The sequence below is a fragment of the Rutidosis leptorrhynchoides genome, chromosome 4 (assembly GCF_046630445.1).
Source record: "Rutidosis leptorrhynchoides isolate AG116_Rl617_1_P2 chromosome 4, CSIRO_AGI_Rlap_v1, whole genome shotgun sequence".
NCBI classification, from domain to species: domain Eukaryota; kingdom Viridiplantae; phylum Streptophyta; class Magnoliopsida; order Asterales; family Asteraceae; genus Rutidosis; species Rutidosis leptorrhynchoides.
In genome coordinates, this window is record NC_092336.1 from 447,820,478 (window position 1) to 447,838,272 (window position 17,795).

Sequence of the window (17,795 nt, forward strand, 5' to 3'; positions counted from 1 at the left end):
ATTTTTCGCGACGCGAATTTTCTTGAGAAACTTGTCCTAACAAACTTGTCCAAATATACCTTACGGAATGTACTCCGTTTCGGACCGAGATCCTCGTTTCACTTCTAGATTTTGGAGTGCCTCACAAAAAGTCTCGGGACCACGTTTAGACATGAGTACCGCACATCAACCATAACCCGACGGACCGAACAAACATACGATTTAAGTCTTGAAAACCATAATACGAATTTGTATTACCAACTTCAAATTTACTTGAGAAAAGTATTTTCCTTTAACCGAATCCTCGTACTACAATGATTTTCATTCGAGTTTTAACGTCACTCCTTTTGAAACCACATGTGACCGGAAACGTCATTCTCCTTTGTCGAACCAAGTAAACGATGATCAATTCACCGGGGCCGAGGTTATTCATGAGCAACCGAGAAAATTTATTCATATTCAGGTAAAACCCTACGCGATTCGTAATCACCAAGAGCTACGCCGATGTTAGACGTAAACATTTCAAATTCCACGTGGGAAACCGCGTCACGTTAAAAGTCGCACCTTGGAAAGGTTTAATCCGTTTCGGGAAACGTAGGAAGCTAAATCCGCAATATTTTGATCCTTTAAATTCTTGGGGCGTTTTGGACCCGTCGCTAGCCGTTTAGACTTTTCCGACTCATTTTGGGTCTCCGTTTATCCTACATTCGATGTATCAACTCAAAGACGTGTTTTGCGATACGAGAACTTGATATCTCCTTTGGTGAACTCACTATCGACGATAAACTTCATTCCTAGGAGGGCCGGTCGAAACCATGAATCGTGAACCCAAACTCTAAGACGACGTGAAATCCCGACTGTCAAAGTTCGTTGAAATGTCCAAGGGAGTACCTTCACTTATTCGTAGAACCAACAACGCAAGATCTCGAGGAAGAAACAACAACTACTACTTCCAACTAAATTTCGGGACGAAATTTCTTTTGAGTTGTGGATAATGTAACATCCCGCGTTTTTCCGTTAAATTTAATTTTAACACCGTCTTTTTTTTTTTTTTAACATAATCTTTCGTATTTAAATTAATAGTTTCCGTGAGTAACGTTCATTATATTTCCGCTATTTAATTTTGACATCACCCGTTTACTCGAGCGTTTTAAAAATATTCGTTTGGTTAATTCCCGCACCCGATTTGAAACTCGAGGGACTAAAATTGACACGGGGCAAACTAGTTGACTAGGTCAACTAGTCCACCCCAATCACCACCATTCAACCATCTCCCTCTCTCTCTCTTTCTCTCTAGCAAGAACACACACACAAACCCCAACTTCATAGAATCATCATCTAAATTCGGGATTGGAAGCAAACTTCAAAACAAATTACATATTTGGAATCCTCTCTTCATCCTCTACAATTTGATACCAACTTCATCTCGTTTGGGTAACATTTCTAAAACTCTAGATTTCTCTAAATTCGTGTTTTTGATTTGAAATGGTGTTAGTTAGTGTCTATGGCTCGTGTATAACATGAATATATGTTTTGTTTGCTCGATTTGTCGATTTGGAGTAACTAATATGAACTTTGAAATGGGTTTGCTTAATCTTGCATTTTGGAAGATTAAATGTTGTTTGATTGTTAAAGTTCATGTTTTAATTGTGTTACTAGTATCACTAGCTTCGTTTTGATGCGTAGGTTGATTAAGAAAACTTCAAAAACCCGATTAATGATTTTGTGATGTTGACTAGGGTTTGATAGTTCTTGACATGAACTTTTGATGCTTGAATGCCATGGAATGTTAATTGTTAGTGATTAGTTGTAATGTATGCTTAATTACCTTCGAAACGGCATATCGTATGTGTAAATTGGATTCCCGAATCATAAAATACGTTTTACGAACTTGAAACTTTGAAAATAAACCTTTCTTGATCAATTGACGAGTTTTCGGTTATTGTAAATGATGTTTTTGATTGATGATATGTGGTTAGTTGTATTCCTCGTCAAAATACCTTTTCGACGATATATGATAGGCATTATAAGTGTTTGCGGGGCAAGTGTTGTGTTAGAAAAGGTTTTGGTTCGTGCACACTTGGAAAAACTGACCAGAATTCTCTGCCCAGGTAGTGGCGCGGCGCGCCCCATCCCCGCGCGGCGCGCGGATTGGCCTGGCCAGATTCTGCCTTGTTTGGCGCATTTCACGCGAAATGTTTGACTAGCTACCGACCTCCGATTCACATGAAACTTGTTTTAATATACTTGTATATGAATATTTAGCATAGAAAAATAGTTCGGGACCCGACCCGAACGCGTTGACTTTTTCGTTGACTTTGACCAAGTTTGACTTTTAGTCAAACTTAACCAAACTTTTATACAATCATTCTAACATGCTTTTATACTTGTTTCTTGTATGACACTTGACAACGTGATTCACATGCTATACTTAATCGAGTCGTAACGAGCCATAGGACTAATTGAACACATTTCACCCGACCTTGTGTCGTAACCGGTTAATTGATATAACTTACTTGTTTAGGTCAAGGCTAAGCAACTTTCATGCATACGTTACTTTGTGAAGTACTTTTATACTCGTGCACTCGAGGTGAGATCATAGTCCCACCTTTTCAACAACTTTTTATACTTTTAAATTGTGGGCTGAGAAACATGTACTTTGTTACATTTTGTACTACTTACTTTTATACTTTGAACACAAGTACAAGGAAAACAAACATTCCACAGCGAGTTAGAACAAAAATCCTCAATTCGATTATCATTAGTTACACTTGCAGGGTGTAAGCGAGAACTTATATTGTGTGGCCATACGGGTTTGACAAACCCTCATTACGGACGGTTCGCTACCGTCTACGGATGAAATATATTTTCGGGAAACAGTGTATGTTCTAACACTATTGTGATGGGGTTCTATGGAAGGAAACGTTAAGTCTTGATAATTGGGTGCTCGTGAACAATACTTTTGGAATGCAAACGATTTTGATAATCAACTATGGGAATACTAAATCTTGTGGTTCAAAAACAACGTTTATTACAAACACCTATGATTTCACCAACGTTTTTCGTTGACAGTTTTCTATATGTTTCTCAGGTTCATACTTGGCTATTTGATACATGCTTCCGCGTACACTCATACTTGCTTGGAGTCGAGCATACATGCATACACTCTGATTTCTTGCTTGGGGTCAAGCATACATACATACATACGCTAGTGATAGCACCTTTGGATTCAAACATATTGTTTACATACTTACGCTATTTATAGCAACTGTGTTTTTCAACTTATATTATGTCGCAAGTTATTTCATTTATACTTTATGACTTTTGTAAACTTAGACTTGTTGTCGAACGGTTTTGTAAACTAAACTTGCAAGTCTTGTACCTTTCAAATGAATGCGACATAATTTTGGTCAAACGAGTCTCATATAGGGACTACGACCACACAACGGGACCTAAGTTAACGGCGCCGTCAATAACGGCTTTGGTCGGGTCGTTACACCCATTGCTTGGTTGACTTGGTCAAGCATAGGAGGGCATCTTAAAACATCAAGTTGCAGCTGTTTTCATTATCAAGAGTGAAGAGAGTTCAAGAAAAAGAGAGAAAAAATCCCAATTTCCGTCACTTCTTACAGCAGTCCAGAAAACCTTCGATCCCCGGAGATCCGACCGTTGAATCTTCTTCATTTTTGGGCTGTGTCTTCCTGACATCAGTGCCAAGGTTTTCAACCGTTGAATTCGTCTAAAAGGCCTGTAGGTCGAGTTATTGCTGCTGGAGCAGAGAGCAGTTTTTGGGTGATTTATTCCTCTTTTGTCTTTATTTATTTCATATACTTGTTGATTGTTCTTGTTCAAGAGTATGATGATGTTGTATACCTCTAGTTGATCTAGAGAAGGATTATTATATTGCTCTCCTTGTTGATGATAGTGGAATTTAAGTGGCTTACGAGTCCCGTGGTTTTTACTCTCGATTTTGAGGGGTTTTCCACGTAAAAAGTCTCGCGTGTATTGTGTGTGCTTGATTATTCGTTATTAGTTGATTTGCTACTGATTTGGGGACTGATTTGGGTTGGTTTTGATATAGCTTGTTTGTTAGTTTCCTCACGGGTTCATACGGGTCGGGAAATGCTTGTCAAACGGGTTTGTTTCCGCTTTGTAGATTGCCCGTTGTGATTATTTTCCCATCAAATTGGTATCAAGAGCTAGGTTATTTGATTTGACTTGTGTGAAAGATGGAAGCTAATACAAGTAAAATGATTAGTTTAAATGGTTCAAATTATCATGTTTGGAAAGGTAAAATGGAGGATCTTCTTTATGTGAAAGATTATTATTTGCCTGTTTTTACTGAGGATAAACCTGAGGAAAAATCTGATGCTCAATGGAAAATTTTGCATAGACAAGTATGTGGGTATATTCGGCAGTGGGTTGATGATAATGTTGTGAATCATATTACTGGGGAGACTGATGCTAAAGCCTTATGGAAAAAGCTTGAGCAGTTATATGAACGAAAGACTGGGAATAACAAGTTGTTCTTAATTAAGCAGATGATGGCTTTGAAGTATCATGATGGGACTCCTATTACAGATCACCTAAATGCATATCAGGGTATTATAAATCAGCTTGCAGGTATGGGTATCAAGTTTGAGGATGAGATTCAGGGTCTCTGGTTACTTGGTACATTACCGGACTCTTGGGAGACTTTTAGGACATCTTTGTCCAACTCTGCACCGAATGGTACTATCACCATGGAATTGGCTAAGGGTAGTATTTTGAATGAAGAGATGAGAAGAAAGTCACAAGGTTCCTCTTCACAGTCAGATATCTTGGTCACAGAAACGCGGGGGAGAAGTCATAGTAGAGGTCAGGGTAAAAGAGGCAATCATCGTAGCAGCTCACGCAAAGGTAAATTTGCTAATGTTGAGTGTTATAATTGTCATGAAAAGGGGCACACAAAGTGGTATTGTCCAAAGTTAAAGAACGAGAAGAAAAAAGCATATGACAAGAATAAACAAAAGAAAAGTGATGGTGGTGATGATGATAAGGTTGAAGTTAACGCTATCACAGATGAGTTCTTTGTTTGTATTGATTATGATATGATCAATCTTACTCATGATGACACGAGTTGGATTGTTGATAGTGGTGCTACATGTCATGTTGCAATTTGTAGAGATCACTTCTCATCTTACACTCCAGGTGACTATGGATTTGCTAGGATGGGTAATGCCGGGTTATCAAAGATCGTTGGTATTGGAGATGTTTGTTTGAAATTTGACACGGGAATGGAGTTAGTTTTGCATAATGTAAAACATGTTCCGGATATGAGACTTAATGTTATTTCAACAGGAATTCTTGATGATGATGGTTATTATAACGGTTTTGGTAATGGTATTTGGAAACTAACTCTTGGTTCTATGATAGTGGGAAGAGGCAAGAAAGACTCAAGATTATACATCACGCGTCCGAAGATCATCCAGAACATTGTTAACGCAGTGGACAATGTTGATTCTACTGAGTTGTGGCATAAAAGACTTGGCCACATGAGTGAAAAGGGGATGTCTATCTTGTTCAAGAAGAATGTGTTGTCGGGTGTTAGTGATATTGATTTGAGTAAGTGTTCTCACTGTTTGGCAGGGAAACAGACCAGAGTTGCGTTTAAGAGTCATTCTCCTTTTCGAATGGAGAACATACTTGATCTAGTTCATTCGGATGTTTGTGGGCCTATGAAGACTAGGACACTTGGTGGATGTTCCTACTTTGTTACATTCATCGATGATCATTCCAGGAAGGTGTGGGTTTATACCTTAAAGTCAAAGGATCAAGTATTTGAAAAGTTTAAGGAATTTCATACACTATGAATGGCAAACGGGGAAGAAACTCAAGTGTATTCGGACTGATAATGGCGGTGAATACATTGGCAGATTTGATGCTTATTGTAAGGAGAATGGTATTCGGCATCAAAAGACTCCACCAAAGACACCTCAGTTGAATGGCTTAGTAGAGAGGATGAACAGAACTTTGGTTGAGAGAGTTAGATGTTTGCTTTCACATGCAGGGTTGTCCGATTCTTTTTGGGGTGAGGCTTTAAATACGGCAGTTCATATTATTAATCTAACCCCTTGTGTTCCTTTGCGTTTTGATGTTCCTAACAGGGTTTGGAGCGGCAAAGATGTTTCTTACCGTCATTTACGAGTTTTTGGATGTAAAGCTTTTGTTCATGTTCCCAAAGATGAGAGGTCAAAGCTTGATATGAAGACTAAGCCATGTGTATTCCTCGGCTATGGTGAAGATGATTTTGGGTACAGGTTATACGATCCAGTTCAGAAGAAACTTGTACGAAGCCGAGATGTTGTTTTTACAGAAGATCAGATGTTAAAAGATGTTGAGAAGACAGATTCAGTTCCTCAAACTAGTGCTGATCTTGTTGATTTGGATCCAGTTACTCCACAACATGTTGGAGATGATGTTCATAATGATGAACATGGTACTGATGATGATTATGCTTCGGAGCAGGTAGAGATTCCAGTACCAGATGTGCCCCCATTTGTCCCACTTAGGCGGTCTACTCGAGACCGTCATCCTTCTGTTAGATATTCTGCTGATGAGTATGTATTAGTTACTGATGGGGGAGAGCCAGAATGTTATTCAGAAGCAATGAAAGATGCGCATAAGAAAGAGTGGAGTGAAGCTATGCAAGATGAGATGAATTCTTTGCATGAGAACAATACTTATGAGCTGGTGAAGTTACCTAAAGGCAAGAGAGCTTTGAGAAACAAATGGGTATTCAAAGTGAAGACAGATGAGCTTACTTCACAACCAAGGTACAAAGCTAGGTTAGTCATTAAAGGATTCAGCCAGAAAAGGGGTATTGATTTTGATGAGATTTTCTCACCGGTTGTGAAGATGGGATCTATTTGAGTGGTTCTTGGGTTAGCTGCTAGTCTTGATCTTGAGGTTGAGCAGATGGATGTCAAGACTGCTTTTCTTCACGGTGATTTGGATAAGGAAATCTACATGATGCAACCTGAAGGTTTTCGGGTTAAGGGTAAAGAAAATTATGTTTGTAGACTTCAGAAAAGTTTATATGGGTTGAAGCAAGCACCGAGACAGTGGTATAAGAAGTTTGAGTCGGTTATAGGAAAGCAAGGCTATCGAAAGACAACTTCAGATCATTGTGTTTTCTTTCAGAGGTTTGGTGATGATGATTTCATCATATTGTTGTTATACGTTGATGATATGTTAATTGTTGGTAAAAATATTAAAAGAATTGCGCAGTTGAAGCGAGAATTGAGTAAGTCTTTTGCTATGAAAGACTTGGGGCCAGCAAAACAGATTCTTGGCATTCGGATTTCTAGAGATAGAGGTGCTAAGACGTTACATATATCACAAGAGCAATACATTGAAAAGGTGCTAAGTAGATTCAACATGAAGAATGCTAAAGTGGTTAGTTCCCCTCTTACAAACAACTTTAAGCTAACAGAAAGAGATTGTCCTACTTCAAAGGAGGATGTTGAGGAGATGGATATAGTTCCATATGCGTCAGCAGTTGGTAGCTTGATGTATGCTATGGTGTGTACTAGGCCAGATATAGCTCATGCGGTAAGTGTTGTTAGTCGGTTTATGTCAAATCCGGGTAAGAAGCATTGGGAAGCGGTTAAATGGATTATGAGATACTTACGAGGTACTTCAAAGTTAGGTATCACATTCGGAAATAGAGAGCCGGTGCTTGTTGGTTATACAGACTCAAATATGGCAGGAAACAAAGATAACATGAAATCCACTTCTGGATATTTGATGACTTTCGCAGGGGGAGCAGTTTCATGGCAATCAAGGTTACAAAAGTGTGTTGCATTGTCTACAACCGAGGCTGAGTATATGGCAGCAACAGAAGCGTGCAAAGAACTATTGTGGATGAAAAGGTTTCTACAAGACCTTGGGTTTAAGCAATCACGATATGTGGTTCTTTGTGATAATGAGAGTGCGGTTCATTTGGCTAGAAATTCTATGTATCATAAGCATACAAAACATATAGATGTGCGGTATCATTAGATTAGAGAACGTCTTGAAGATGGTTCGTTTGAACTTGATAAAGTTCACACCGATGATAATGGTTCCGACATGTTCGCAAAGGCTTTAGCAAGTGAGAAGCTCAAGGTATGTTGCTCGATCGCTGGGATGGCGATTCCTTCCTCATAATTGGAAAGGGGGAGATTTGTTGGGTTTTGTTATTGGGTTTCCAAATATGAGTAAGTATTAACAAGCCCAAGCCCAACAAAATTAGGCCCATTGCTTGGTTGACTTGGTCAAGCATAGGAGGGCATCTTAAAACATCAAGTTGCAGCTGTTTTCATTATCAAGAGTGAAGAGAGTTCAAGAAAAAGAGAGAGAAAATCCCAATTTCCGTCACTTCTTACAGCAGTCCAGAAAACCTTCGATCCCCGGAGATCCGACCGTTGAATCTTCTTCATTTTTGGGCTGTGTCTTCCTGACATCAGTGCCAAGGTTTTCAACCGTTGAATTCGTCTAAAAAGGCCTGTAGGTCGAGTTATTGCTGCTGGAGCAGAGAGCAGTTTTTGGGTGATTTATTCCTCTTTTGTCTTTATTTATTTCATATACTTGTTGATTGTTCTTGTTCAAGAGTATGATGATGTTGTATACCTCTAGTTGATCTAGAGAAGGATTATTGTATTGCTCTCCTTGTTGATGATAGTGGAATTTAAGTGGCTTACGAGTCCCGTGGTTTTTACTCTCGATTTTGAGGGGTTTTTCACGTAAAAAGTCTCGCGTGTATTGTGTGTGCTTGATTATTCGTTATTAGTTGATTTGCTACTGATTTGGGGACTGATTTGGGTTAGTTTTGATATAGCTTGTTTGTTAGTTTCCTCACGGGTTCATACGGGTCGGGAAATGCTTGTCAAACGGGTTTGTTTCCGCTTTGTAGATTGCCCGTTGTGATTATTTTCCCATCACATTTGAGGGACCCAAGCAACATCTTTTGAGGAGAATCCACAATTCAAGTAATTACAATTTGTTTATTTTTTATTATCATTGATCAATGTTAACATACATGGATCATCATCATCATCATCATCTAACTAGCTATATGATTTCATACTTCTTTTTTCAGTGATGGTTTATTTCAAGGAGATACCACATTCAAACACAAGTGAAGCAATGCAACTACTTAGACAAATTTTGACAAGTACAGAGAGATGGCAAGAAAATATATTATTTGATAAACTCCGAGGCCCTGTCACTACCACCACCGTTGGTCGACCACTAATAAAACAGAATACATACCCTTCTCGGGTACTTTTTATTGCTGCGGAAATGGGCAACACTACATTTATAGTTGAGCTTTTTCGTAAATATCCTGATCTTATTTGGAAAATAAACGACATTTACCAAAATATCTTTCACGTTGCTGTCTCTCGTCGCCATGAAAGTATCTACAATCTGTTATATGAGATTGGCTCAATGAAGGAATTAATAGTTGCTCAGAAGAACGTAGATGGGAATACTATGTTGCGTCATGTTGCTAAGAATGCTGAAAATAACGTACTTGAAGATATCTCAGGAGCAGCTTTTCAGATGCAACGTCGATTGTTGTGGTATAAGGTACGTTATCCATCCTATCGTACAGTAACAGTTAAGTTAAGAACCATTTTTATTCACCTTTTTTTCTTTCTATAAAGGGGTATTACACAAGTAGGTCATCAAACTATAAGAAAATGTTTGATTAGGGAAAATATACCAAGTTAATATTAACAGCCCATTATAACCCAAGGGGACTTTGGGGTTGTCTTTCAAAAAATAATAAAATTAACAAATCATTGTAGTCTTTTATATTTGTTATGCTTGTAACATATCTTGATTATGAAAAAACCAAACAAGTTAGTATTAACCTGGACTTTAAGAAGTATGACTATAGATGTTAATACTAACATATATATATCTTGTGATATAGGAAGTAGAGTCTATGATACCTTCTTCCTATCGAGAATGGAAGAACAAGCCTGGCCAAACGCCTTATGAACTCTTCACAACGACCCACAAAGATTTACTAAAGGACAGTGAAAAGTGGATGAGAGGAACATCAAGCAAATGCATGTTGGTTGCTACATTGATAGCCACCATTGTATTTGGTGTTGCTTTTACAATTCCAGGTGGGTATAACCAGACGTCTGGTTTTCCTATCTTTTATCACAATCCACCCTTCTTAGTGTTTGTCATGTTAGATGCCATATCTTTAACTTTGTCCGCCTCTTCAATCCTTGTGTTCTTATCCATCCTCACTTCTCGATATGCTCAAGAGGATTTCATAGCATCATTTGTTGGGAATTTATGAGCCCAAACAACAATCACCAATTCAGATTTGGTGATCCCACAAACAACAAACGGACAATAATAAAGAAAAATAAAGAAAACGACACAAGAAATTACGTGGTTATATGCAATCGGTTAGATTGCTTTAGTCCACGGCCAACTAGAGTGATTTTTATTGATATTTTCGTGCATACACTTTAGGGTTACAATATGATGTATTTATAGGCATAACATAACAAAGAAACAACTTGGAGAGCAAGAAAATGCATTTTTCCTCGTCAGGCTCCCGTCAGGTCTGGGTCGCGATGCCCCTCTAGGGTGTCACAATGCCCTTTAAAGCATGATATTGATCCCGAACAAATCTTTTGTTAAGGGGCATCGTGACTGATCCGGTCGCAAGGCACCTTAACACTGCAGCACACTTTTTTTTCTTCTTGTTTTGATATCCTTCACACATCCAACAATCTCCCACTTGAAGATAGTCAAAACATGACTAATTGTCAACCCAAAGCTAACCATCTCAACCAAGAACATCGAACCACCTTTTATACCTCCAATCAAACATGGGACACGCAAACTCAACATCGCTGGAAGAGCAGACTTTCGATACAAGGTCTACAACACTACTTGTCAAAATCTAACATCAATAACCCTTTATCACTCTAGTCGACGTCTTCCATTTTCAGTTAACAAGAAGACCAGTTGAAGCTATGCAGAACTTCAACTTCCCGATCGTAACCACCTTAGTACACATATGAGCAGGATTCTCAGTACCAGGAATTTTCGTAACAACTAAAGTACCATCTTCAATGAGTTCGCGAATTTTATGATACCTTAGCTTTATGTGTTTCGTATGACCATGAAACACCGGTTTCTTTCCTAAATGGATAGCACTTTGATTATCACAGTAAATGACCCAATTTTGTTGAACTCGCCCCAACTCCATCATAAAATTCTTCAATCAAACATGTTCTTTGCTTGCTTCGGCGGCGATCATATTCAGCCTCCGTTGTTGATAATGCAACACATCTTTCGAGTCTAGACAACCAACTAACTGCAGTCTTTTCAACCGTGAAAACATAACTCGTAGTGTTTTTCCCCTAATCATCACATCCACCCAAATCAGCATCAACGTACCCTCTCAAAATGGAATCACCTTTAGTGAATTGCAACCCCATTTTAGAAGTACATTTTAAGTAGCGCAAAAGCAACTTTATTCCTTCCCAATGTTCAATACCCGGATTCGACATAAACCGACTCACAACTCCTGCTACATGAGCTATGTCGGGTCTTGTACACACCATAGCATGCATAACACTTCCAACCGCAGATGCATAAGGAACTTGAGCCATTGCCTCTTTCTCTTTATCCGTTGTAGGTGATTGACTCTTCATAACTTCAAAGTACCGCCTAAAGGCAAGGATCGTGCCTTTGAATCTTCCATGTTGAACCGCTCTAACACTTTCTCGATATACTTGGTTTGAGACAAAGTTAAAGTACCTTCAACTAGATTCCTTGTAATACTCATCCCTAGTATTTGTTCAGCAGCACCCAAGTCTTTCATTTCGAACTCAAGAGATAATTGTCTCTTCAACTTATTGATCTCCGACATGTCTGATCCTGCAATCAACATATCATCAACATATAGTAACAATATAACATAGGAGGACTTGAATTTCTTCAAGTAACAACAATGATCCTAATTGCTTCTCATGAAGCCTCTCCTAGTCATAAATTCATCGAACTTCAAGTACCATTGCCGAGGTGCTTGTTTCAATCCATACAGACTTTTTTTTTTAATTTGCAAACCCACTTCTCATTACCAACTACCTCAAAGCCCATAGGTTGCATCATATAAATCTCTTCATTGAGATCCCCATGTAAGAATGCGGTCTTTACATCTAATTGTTCTAGATGTAAGTCATCGGCAGTTACAATACTCAAAACCAAACTAATAATAGTCATCTTCACAACCGGCGAGAAAATCTCTTTATAATCGACCCCCTCCCTTTGTTGAAATCCTTTAACTACTGATATGCGTAAAACACACCTAATCTTATTGTAATATACTTACGAATTCGTTCACAGGGAGCAGAGTTTAGGATTAAAAATACTAATAATTATTCTAGAGATTTTAGTTGTAAAATGGGGATTTGTTTTAAAACTAATATAAACAAAGAAAGATAATACGAATTCAATAGATAAAGGGGTATTCACTTAGAGTCAATTCCCTAGGTTTCAGATTGCTTTTTTTAAGAACAATGTAATTAAATCCCTAAGTATAACTCTCGTTAACCAAGTTCATTAATCAATTAGTAAAATAAGCTGGTGTCCCTTACTTAGTTACCAATTATATCATGAAAGTGTCGGTTTTTCACGTTGATCTCCTATACGCTTCTGAATAACACAATCAATCAATATTAACTACTCAAGATTATGATTCAGTTGAAGGGTAAATCGGCGTCGCTATTTAGGCTTCACAATTACCTACTCAATTGATGGGATTAATTACTTGTCTAATTACACCGGTCTCCCGTATATAATTCAACCAATCTAATTATCTCTCAATGACCTAGACAAGTTAATTAATCTAGTAACTCTCGTTACGTCAATCAACAGACAAGTAATTAATGGGATCAATTAATAGGAATAATTAAGAATATGAATAGAGTAATTAATTTAAATAGACAAAAGATTAGCAAGCCATCACCTAGGTTCAATCATCTAAGTGAATAGTAGGATTTAGCTACTCATGATCATTAAATAATCAACATAAACAATTAAGTACAAATAATTAACCACTAGTGCAAGGACCCGTGGATTCACGGGATTTTCAAGAGAAAATTATTGAATGATATGTTATATTTGAAGAATATTATTTAACCATGATATGGATGTTATATAATCAAAATGTGGATAAAATTGTTGGAAATTTAGTGTAATTTTGGGTTTTAATCTACACTTGTAAATGGGTTTGGAGGTACGGAGTGTACACCCATTAAGTGATAGATTACCCGGATCCAAAAGTGGTTTTCCATTATTTACTATCATGACTTAGTCTACCTGAAATTTGACTAAGTGTTTTCAGTACTAAGTTTTCTTAGTAAGCTGAAATTTGGCTAAGTGTTTTGTGCTGGTTGTTCTGCATTGCTGGTCCTTGTGCTGGTTGTTTTGCGCAGCTGGTCCCTGTGCTGGTTGTTCTGCGCAGCTGGTCCCTGTGCTGGTTGTTCTGCGCAGCTGGTCCTGTTTGCTGATTCCTCTGCGCTGCTGGTCCTGTATGCTGACTTTTGCGCTGCTGGTCCTGTTTGCTGATTTTTGCGCTGCTGGTCCTTTTGCAGTGCTGGTTCTTAAGAGACAGCAGTAAGAAAACACTTAACACAATTTTGAGTGATTACGGAAGAATTATTCTTGCACCCACTTTTACTTTAGTGGTTGAAGGAATAATACTTGTTTATTATAAAGTGATCACTCATGCTTTGATAGTTGTAAAATATAATATTTGTTTATTGTAAAAGTAACAACTTTTACTTTAATGATAGAAATGATAATATTTGTTTATTGTAAAAGTAATAACTTTTACTTTAATGATGGAAGAAATATTCTTCCTGTGGCCACTTTTGAATATTATAGAAGATACTTTTATTAATCAATCGGCCAATTGATTTTAAAAAAAGACTCTTTCATGATAAGGGTGTATATAAATATATTAATCAATATGCATGAGGAGATACACAAGTTACGAACACCAAAATATTCTTCTGCAAAAAGGATTCTTGTTTCTGCCAAAACAAGAATTTAATCTCTGTCTTATCCCAAAGTGATATTCGTGTAACCCAGGCTATAAGGGTCGAATAATTACTTTCGGAAAGTGATACCACGATTCAGTGATTTATCCGGCTATCGACTATTTTACCCTACACGAAAAAATTTAATAAAACTTCCAACAATCGAAAGTAATTATTTGTTATAATCGATGGCTGCTACGATGAAACACATGACGGCAAATTTCTCCAAACTTGATAAGTTTGAGAGAATTGATTTTAGGAGATGGCAAAAGAAGATGCACTTCTTTCTGAGCAGCATGAGTGTGGTGTACGTACTCAGCACACCAATTCCTGAAGATCATGGTGATGATGCCACTATTGAACAAATTCGGAAAAGGTGCAAGTGGGAGAACGATGACTACATCGCTAGAGGTTTAATCCTCAATGGTATGGCTGATTCCCTTTTTGATATTTACCTAAATGTTGAATCTTCTAAAGAACTATGGGACTGTTTAGAAACCAAGTATATGTCTGAGGATGCTTCTAGTAAAAAGTTCCTTGTGAGTAATTTACAAGATGGTCGATTCTAGATCGGTCTTGGAACAATACAATGAGCTCATTCGTATACTTGGTCAATTCACACAACATAAGATGAACATGGATGAGTCTATTCAAGTCTCAAGCATAATTGATAAACTACCTCCATCTTGGAAAGAATTTAAACATTCTTTGAAACATAAGAAGGAGGAGTTAACTCTTGTTGAATTGGGTAGTCATCTGCGTATTGAGGAATCCCTCAGGTTGCAGGATAATGACAAGCCAAAGAGCAACGAAGTTGCTGGTACGTCAGTTGTCAATATGGTGGAACATAAAAAGTTCATTAGTAATAATGACAAAAAGGGCAAACGTAAACATCAAGGTTATAACAAGGCTAATCCGAACAAGAAGTCTAAATTGACTTGTTGGAAGTGTGGTAAAACTGGACACATGAAAAAGGATTGCAAGGTTATTTTTGGTAATAATAATGCCAAATGATCTAGCACAAGCGGTTCGGGAAATGGTTTAAACAACCACAACTCGAAAGGTCAGAATATATTTAATAATTCAAATGAGAATTATTATGTTTCATATATATCTGAGGCTTATTTTGTGCAGGATGATGATGTCGCGTGGTGGGTTGACTCGGGAGCCACCACCCATGTATGCAAGGATAGATTTTGGTTCAAGACTTACGAGTCCGTGACTGATGGATCAATTCTTCATATGGGAAATGAGTCAACAGCCTCTGTTCATGGACGTGGAAGTGTGGATTTGTGTTTTAGTTCTGGAAAAACTATTTGTTTGTTTGATGTTTTGCATGTACCACAAATAAGAAAAAATTTGGTTTCCAGTAGTGTGTTAAATTGTTGTGGTTATAAACAAGTGATTGAATCTGATAAGTTTGTTTTGTCAAAACATGGTATGTTTGTTGGTTTTGGTTATTTATGCAATAGAATGTTTAGACTTAACATTAATCACTTGAATGTTAATTTTGCTTTTATATCTACTTCTAGCATAAATAATTCTACACTTTGGCATGCTAGACTAGGACATGTACACTTTAAAAGAATGCAAGATATGTCTAAAGATGGATTATTACCGGCCTTTGACATGAACAATGAAAAGTGTAAAACGTGTATGTTAACAAAGATCACTAAGAAACCATTTCAAAATGTACATCGTGATACTGAAATTTTGGAATTAATACATAGTGATTTATGTGATTTGCATGCTACTCCTACTTTAGGGAACAAGAAATATTTTGTGACTTTTATTGATGATGCTTCTAGATTTTGCTATGTTTATTTGTTACATTCTAAGGATGAAGCATTAGATAAATTTAAAATATTTAAAACTGAAGTAGAATTACAACAAAAGGCTTTGATTTAAAGACTTAGAACGGATAGGGGAGGTGAATACATTGACCAATCGTATTTCCAATCCGTTGGTATTATCCATGAGACCACAGCCCCTTATACTCCACAACAAAATGGTATATCTGAAAGGAAGAATAGGGTCCTTAAGGAAATGGTTAATTCCATGTTATCCTATTCGGATTTAAGTGAAGGATTTTGGGGGGAAGCTATGTTAACAGCTTGTTATTTGCTTAATAGAGTTCCTAACAAAAGAAACAAGATTACACCTTATGAACTTTGGAATAAAAGGAAACCTAACTTGAATTATCTTCGGGTATGGGGTTGTAGGGCGGTTGTAAGACTACCTGATCCCAAGAAGAAAAGTTTAGGTGAAAGAGGTATAGATTGCATATTTGTTGGATATGTTGAACATTCCAAGGCATATAGGTTCTATGTAATAGAGCCTAATGAGTTTGTCTCAATCAATTCTGTGATTGATTCAAGGGATGCAATCTTTGATGAAAATCGATTTCCATCTATACCTAGACCAAAGGATATGATTCCAAGTAACAATGGAATCAATAAGGATTGTAATGATGAAGTCTCTGAAAAGGCTGTTGATCAGTCACTTGAGCTTCGGAAAAGCAAAAGAAAAAGGAAACCTAAATCATTTGGACCAGATTTTCAACTATACTTAGTTGAAGGTTTTAGGGATGATGTTTCTACCCAATATTCGTATTGTTTCAATGTTGATGATGATCCTAAAACATATGATGAAGCAATGAGGTCTCAGGATGTTGCATTCTGGAAAGAGGCAATTAATGATGAGATGGATTCTATCATGGACAATAACACTTGGGTGTTAGCTGATCTACCTCCTGGTTGCAAACCTTTGGGTTGTAAATGGATCTTCAAAAAGAAGATGAAGGTGGATGGAACTATTGAAAAATTCAAGGCAAGGTTAGTCATTCAAGGCTTTAGACAAAAGTCTGGAATTGACTATTTTGATACTTATGCTCCCGTGGCACGTATCACTACCATTAGACTGCTGATTGCTTTGGCTACGATTCACAATCTAGTTATTCACCAGATGGATGTGAAGACAGCATTCTTGAATGGTGAATTGGACGAGGAGGTTTATATGAACCAACCTCGGGGCTTTGTCATGCCAGGAAATGAAGGCAAGGTGTGCAAACTTGTGAAATCCTTATATGGTTTGAAACAAGCACCCAAGCAATGGCATCAAAAGTTTGATGAAGTGATTTTATCTAGTGGTTTTAAATTAAACCAAGCAGATAAATGTGTATATAGTAAATTTGATGATTCTGGCAAAGGAGTTATAATTTGTCTATATGTTGATGGCATGTTAATCTTTGGGACTGACCAAAGTCAGGTTGATTTAACAAAAGAATTTTTGTCATCAAAATTCTCCATGAAAGATATGGGGGAGGCTGACGTTATCTTTGGCATTAGGATCAAACGTGAAAGCAAAGGAATTTCGATTTGTCAATCTCATTATATTGAGAAGGTGTTGAAAAAGTTCAATTGCTTTGAATGTAATCCTGTGAGTACCCCTGTTGATCCAAGTGAGAAGCTTATGCCTAATCAAGGTGAAGCTGTATCACAACTTGAGTATTCTCAGGTGATTGGCTGTTTGATGTACGCCATGACTTGTACAAGGCCGGATATTGCTTTTGCTGTGGGAAAACTGAGTAGATATACTAGTAATCCTAGTACTCATCATTGGCAAGCAATTAGGCGGGTACTGAAGTACTTGAAGAAAACTATGGACTATAGTTTATCTTATAATGGGTTTCCTTCGGTAATAGAAGGATAT

General features: G+C 37.5%; 1 pseudogene; it reads left to right on the top strand.

Moving 5' to 3' along the window:
• LOC139842160 (uncharacterized) overlaps positions 1-17,795 on the top strand; it is a 69,578-nt pseudogene that overhangs the window by 7,183 nt on the left and 44,600 nt on the right.